Source organism: Pinus tabuliformis, chromosome 5_2 (genome assembly GCF_031772625.1).
Source record: "Pinus tabuliformis cultivar Carrire ecotype Pingquan chromosome 5_2, CPIR1, whole genome shotgun sequence".
Classification (NCBI taxonomy): Eukaryota; Viridiplantae; Streptophyta; class Pinopsida; order Pinales; family Pinaceae; genus Pinus; species Pinus tabuliformis.
In genome coordinates, this window is record NC_142306.1 from 347,433,459 (window position 1) to 347,439,458 (window position 6,000).

The window sequence follows — 6,000 nt, forward strand, 5'->3', positions numbered from 1 at the left end:
ACTGTCATAAAAAATATACATAACTAGCACAATAGCAACATAAATACCAAGGAAATCACATCCATATGATCCACATATAAACCAATATAATACTAATAGAAATACAATGAGAAACAACCTCATACTGATGATGAAAAATTCAAACCCGAGATGAGACTACCACGTTCCACTCAACCATAGAATGGATGAGCCAAATCTCTCTTCATCCATTCACCCCCATGCCATATTCCAAGCATGAATGTGGGACTCTAACCAAAAGAACCAACCAAGGCATCCTGAGGCTAAATCACCTCACCCGCATAAATAGATACCAGGCTTTACCGTAATCCATCTTGGATCACTAGGCCAAACAATGAACATGTAATAACAATATTTACCATGATCTCCAACAGATCACAAGGCCAAACAAGCATGGATTCCACTGGATTTCTCCACCTACCCTGTGAGGAATTTTCCTGTCTCCTAATCTCTCAGGCTTTACCGCAATCCACATTGGATCACTAGGCCCTAAACCGAGACCCACTCTCCAGGCTTTACTACATATCCCAACCCAGGAATACTATGCCCAATGAAGAGAAATCCACCTCATGGATTTATCGTATATTCTGCCAATCACCAACAAGGAATCCTAGGCCCACCGAGGCAACACAAAATTTGGCTTCACCACAATCCATAGTCAGGTTTAGGGGTTACTAGGTTATGTGTTCTATAATTCAGAGATCCACCTCACTCAGCTTCAAATCCATCCAGTAATTCAGCTCAACCAAAACATGAGAACCCCATCACACCATGGATATCCAGAAATGGTAAGGCTAGGCTGAAAACACTGTCACACTTGGAAAAACCCATGCCATAACAACAAAAGAACCACATGCAATACCATGCATGCCAAATCTAGCAAAGGAAAACACACATGCAAATCGATACCTACAAAGAATATTTTTGTGGTTGGTTGATCCTGCTGTTCCTTTCTTGCTCCTTCCTTCCTCTTGCCTTCTTTTCCTTTCTTGATCCAATGCCAAAGTGCCCCAATAAAAATCTAAGTGTCTAAGAGTGAGCGAAAGAGAGAATAATGAGAGATCTCCAAAACTAAACTGACAAAAGGTTACAAACTGGTCCTCAGAAGCCTTTTGATCAATTAGGCCTCTATTTTATTCATTTTCCATTATTTTCCTTCAATTTTCTCCTCACATGCAACCTGTGACCTTTCACCTTACTTTTCTCCTATTTTCCTTTATTTTCATAAATAAATGTGCCAAAAATGCCATTTTGCCTTTCCAAATCCTTTTCCTTCGCCTTTTCCAATTTCCTTATCCATACTAAACCAAATGAACACCCACTAGGATGTTTTTCCCAACATTCAGCTCAGAATAAGTGTCCCATCAACTGTGGTTATTATTTTTCCTTCATTAACTTTTATTACATGGAATATTCACGAGGGTTGTTACAAAACCAGAACCAACACACTTTCATGCATATGTTGTTAAAATAGTATGACTATTCTTGTTGTATTGGAAATGTATGTTATTTAACTTACACATATGCTTACGAACTAATTTGTATGCATTTGTACGAATCATGTTGAATGCGTGTTGTTGGATTAACTCATCACTTTAACTTGTGGACTATTCTGCATTTTAGCTTGTGATGTCATTTCACTCGTGTGTTCCTTTCAAGCTGCGTACTATTACAGGCTTTCAAGGGGCGCACTTCCTTTTCCCCTCCATGTGTTAGAACCTTCATGCATCATACTTTACTCTCCACAGGGTCACACATTTTGTCTCACCCAAAGTTATCATACTTTCGTCTGCACGCTACCACGGCCAAGGCATTAAATTACCACCCACTGTTGGGACTCCTACTCCAAACGGTGTGAGGTCTAGTTGGGACATCATACTGGGGAGATCCCCTAAATGTTGGCAGGTCCAACACCGTCAACAAGTAAAATTATATCAAATGCTTTTGCTATTACCAACTTAATATTTGTGGATGATATTTTAGTTTTTTGTAATGGTTATGTTTGGGATGTGACAAATTTAGCTGAGATTGTTCTCCTATTCGAGAAGGAAATCGAGATGGTTGTAATTGCTAGAAAGTCTTCTATAATTTCTCAATTCGTGGAAGAATTTGAACTTTAGAATATTAGAGTGTTCTCCGATATCGATAGTCTAATCTCGAATAAGGATTAAAATACTTGGGGTTTCATTTAAAACCAAATTGATATAAGAAAGAAGATTGGATGTGGTTAATATTTAAGATTGAAAAGAGATTAAATGTTGGAGCTTCAAGTGGCTATCGTGGGAAGGAAGGTTGGCTCCAGTGAAGTCGTTGCTCGAGGCAATACCTATTTTCTAGATGCCTGCTACATGTATTCCAAGGGGAACAATGGAAATAGTCAGGAGGCTATGTTTCAAATTTTTGTGGGTAGGTTCTCATGATTAGTTTGTTATCCCTTGGGTGAAGTAGAAATATATTGTTGTTCCCAAACTGCTTGGAGGGTGGGCCTAATTTTTTGTTTTGTTTTTGTTTTGTTTTTGTTTTGTTTTTGTTTTCGAAGGAACTTTCAGCAAAATGTTGGTGGAGGCTTCTTTCCACCTCTAGTATTTGGACCTCAATTTTTTTCCAGAAATATATACATCCCTACTCGATTGAAGATTGGATTAGGCTGAGTGACAAACTCATTTGATCCCATTGCTTCGAGGTTGGCATGGAAGGTGGGGAATGGTTTGAAGGTGAAGTTGGGTCATGGTCCTTGGCCTAGAAGTGATCTTTTCCATTGGTTACCTCAAGACCTTATTGATTGGATCAAAGACAAAGGTTTCTCTCATTTTTCTCATATAATTAACCCAGATTATACTTCTATATGGAGATAGGGGTGGCTTTTGGCAGATAATATGCAGATCAATTAGGATTTTAGCGAAATTTGGAGGGGTTACTTGGAGGCATTGGTAAAGGGTCATATTGAAATTTCTAAAGAGGAGGATGAGCTGGTTTGGGATCATTCTATAGATGACACTTATAGTCCAAAGGTGTGTTATATTCATTTGAATTTGGAAGCTAAAAATGGTGTGGAGATGTGGTGTTGGATAGGGGTATGAAGGATCAAGAGTCCCACAAAGTCATGTATCTTTATGTGGTTTATTTTGGTAAAGAAGGGCACAATATTGGGCATGAGTGGTTCCCTTTACGTAAATCAAATGGTGAGTCTATCGAACATATTTTTGCTGATTTTTCTCTCTGTTTCTAGATCTGGTATTGATGTCGTTTGGTCTGTGGTCAATTTTGTGTTTTGCATGGACCATCTATGGAAGAGCAGTGACAATATTGACCTGTGAGAAGATACCAGAATACCAAATATGCGAAGAAATATACCTAGAACATAGAAAAATAAGAAATAACAACATGTATTTTATTATTCAGAAAGGAAAGCAATGTTCACTTGCCTCTTCGAGGGGGCAACCTCCAATAGAGCTGGGCTCAATTACAAAATAAGACACGACGCTCCTCAAGGGGAGTGTCTATCCTTAATATAGGATTCATACATGCAATACCATGGGTCAGTACCATGGTTCTTATTAATACTATCTATCTAATACCATGGCCCATTTGCAACTAACTGTGGACCCTTCTTTAAATGTGGGTCAACCACTTACAATTATTAATATCGGCTTTATTGACTCTTTAACTAAGTATAACTATGACTCGACCCTATTACATAAATAAGGGGGTTAGGGTTGGACCCTAACATGCCCTCCCCCATAAAAATAGCCTTGTCCTCAAGGCTAAAGCTGCGGAAACTACTGAAGAACAGTGGCTGCTTCCCAGGTTGCATCTTTTGGAGAGGTGTCTTTCCACTTGACGAGGACTTCCTTGATCGTGCGGCTATGCAGGTGCCATTCTCGTGTGTCAAGAAGCTGTTCAGGTTGGAGCCAGAGTGAACCTTCTTCATCCAATTCCGGTAAACTGGTTTGAATTCTGCAATGGTTCCCAACCACTTTCTTGAGGCATGAGACATGGAAGACGAGATGGATTTTTGCAGTGGGTGGCAAGGCTAGATTGTAGGCTACTTCTTCGATGCGCTGAAGTATTTGATACTGTTCGTAGAATTTTGGAGATAATTTCTGACAACCCTTGTCTTTGAGTGATGTTTTCTTATATGGTTGCAGCCTCAAGAATACCTCATCCCCTTCTTGAAATTTGCGCTCTGAACGATGTTGGTCTGCCTGTTGCTTCATGCGCTTTTGATCTTGATGGAGATTCTATTTGAGGTGGGCCAGCATGGTTGCATGGTTCTATAGGAGTTGATCCACTGCTTGTACCTTCGAGCATCCCTGGATATAAGAAGTAGGTGAAGGAGGGAGTTGACCATAAACGGCTTCATATGGAATCATTTTGGTGGTGGCATGATAGTTAGTATTATACCACCATTCGGCTAGAGGTAACCACTGTACCCATAGATGTTGCTTTTCAGAAGTGAAACACTTGAGGTAGGTCTCCAGACATTTGTTGACTACTTCAGTTTGACCATTAGTTTGGGGATGACAGGAAGTATTAAGTTGTATTTGGGTACCTTGTAGCCTGAAGAGTTCCTGCCAAAAGTTACTGGTGAATATTGGGTCATGATCAGACACAATGGAAGTGGCCATGCCATGCAATTTGAAGATCTGGTCCATGAAATATTGAGCCACCAAAGCTGGTGTAAAGGGGTGGGGTAGGGCGCAAAAATGGCATATTTAGAAAGTCTGTACACAACCACCATGATGATTGACTTGTTGCCTGACTTCGGAAGACCAGTAATGAAATCCTTAGAAACCTCTGTCCAGATTGAGGTAGGGATGGGCAATGGCTGTAATGTGCCTAGGGATTTGACTGTTTCTCCTTTGTGGCATTGACACACATCACACTCAGCTACAAAAGTAAGAATGTCCTTTTTCATGCCTATCCAAAAGAATGAACATCGAGTGCGAGCATAAGTCTTTTGAAAGCTTGAATGGCCTGCAGTGGGAGATGAGTGCAACTCTGCCAAAATGCGACTTTTGAGGGTGGATGTTGGTGATATCACTACTTTGTCCTTGTAGCAAAGAATCTCATCCTGCCAAGAGTAGCCCGTTGTGGAATTTGGATCTGCCTACAATTTATTAATGAGTTGGGAGAGTGAAGGATATGAAAGCCATTCCTTGCGAGCCTCTTCAATCCACTCTGGAATGGGAAGAGAGATTACTAGCAGGGTGCTTTCCTCCTCAAATTGGTGTGATAAAGCATCTGCTACGACATTTTCACACCCTTTCTTGTAAATTATCTCATAATCATATCCCAACATTTTGGCTAGCCATTTATTTTGTTGTGGCGAGGATAGGAATTGCTCCAAAAAATATTTAAGGCTTTGATGGTCTGTGCGGATTTTGAAATGCCACCCCAATAAGTATGGTCACCAGGTATCCACTGCATGTAAGATGGCCATTATCTCCTTCTCATAGGTAGATTGTCCCATATTTGTCCCACTTAGTTGTTGGCTAGTGAAGGCCAAGGGTTGACCTTCCTGCATTAAGACAACCCCAATACCCATACTTGAAGCATCACATTCAATCACAAAAGATTTGGTGAAGTTGGGTAGTGCCAATACGAGAGTGGAACACATGGCATGTTTGAGAGCTATAAATTCCTATTGCGCTTCATCATTCCAGAGGAATGAATTTTTCTTGAGAAGGTGAGTGAGGGGTCTAGCAATTTGACTATAATTGCGGACAAATTTGCGATAGTAGCGGTGAGACCCAAAAGCAATGCGACCATAATTGCGGACAAATTTGCGATAGTAGCTGGTGAGACCCAAAAGCAATGAGACCATAATTGCATACAAATTTGCGATAGTAGCCAGTGAGACCCAAAAATCCTCTCAAACTCTTCAAGGTCTTTGGTTGAGGCGAAGCCTGCATTGCCTGGATCTTTTTGGGATCCACCTTGACACCTTCACACCCCACAATGTGGCCCAAATACTCAACT